At 41.5% G+C, this 436-nt stretch overlaps 1 non-coding gene across 1 annotated transcript; it reads left to right on the forward strand.

Moving 5' to 3' along the window:
• Window positions 1-277: 277 nt before the first annotated feature.
• LOC148869601 (U1 spliceosomal RNA) lies at window positions 278-436 on the forward strand. Its single transcript, XR_016108534.1, has one exon. It is a non-coding gene; the product is annotated as a U1 spliceosomal RNA (small nuclear RNA).

The following is a 436-nucleotide window of genomic DNA, read 5'->3' on the forward strand; positions in this document are numbered from 1 at the left end:
ATTCATCAAAATAATAAAAAGAGAAAAAAAAATCTATATACAAGGTCCAAATCAAGGTGGTTAAACATGATTTGATTCACGATTTTTGGCTTGATCAATGTCATTGTCTACCCATATCTCACTACCCTCGTGTGGAATGCAGTAGGTATGAACTATGAAGCAAAGGAACGTCTATTGGTCATAGTTTTTTCTTTACTCATAGTCCCACATCGATAAGATAGAAAAGAAGCAAGTGAGAGAGGGAGGTATAAGTAGATACAAAAAATAAAGGAAAAACATATTTACCTGGACGGTGTCGTTGGGTGAACAAGAAGGCCCATGGCCTAGGTTGGCGACCTCCATTGCACAGAGGAGGGGTGTCCCCCTAACTTCTTCCCAAGTGTGAGAGTGTACGTCATAATTTGTGGCAATGGGGGTACGCGTTCGCTTCCCCCCC

The sequence above is a fragment of the Nelumbo lutea genome, chromosome 2, assembly GCF_056320005.1.
Source record: "Nelumbo lutea isolate HS-2025 chromosome 2, American lotus-T2T, whole genome shotgun sequence".
In the NCBI taxonomy this organism is placed as follows: domain Eukaryota; kingdom Viridiplantae; phylum Streptophyta; class Magnoliopsida; order Proteales; family Nelumbonaceae; genus Nelumbo; species Nelumbo lutea.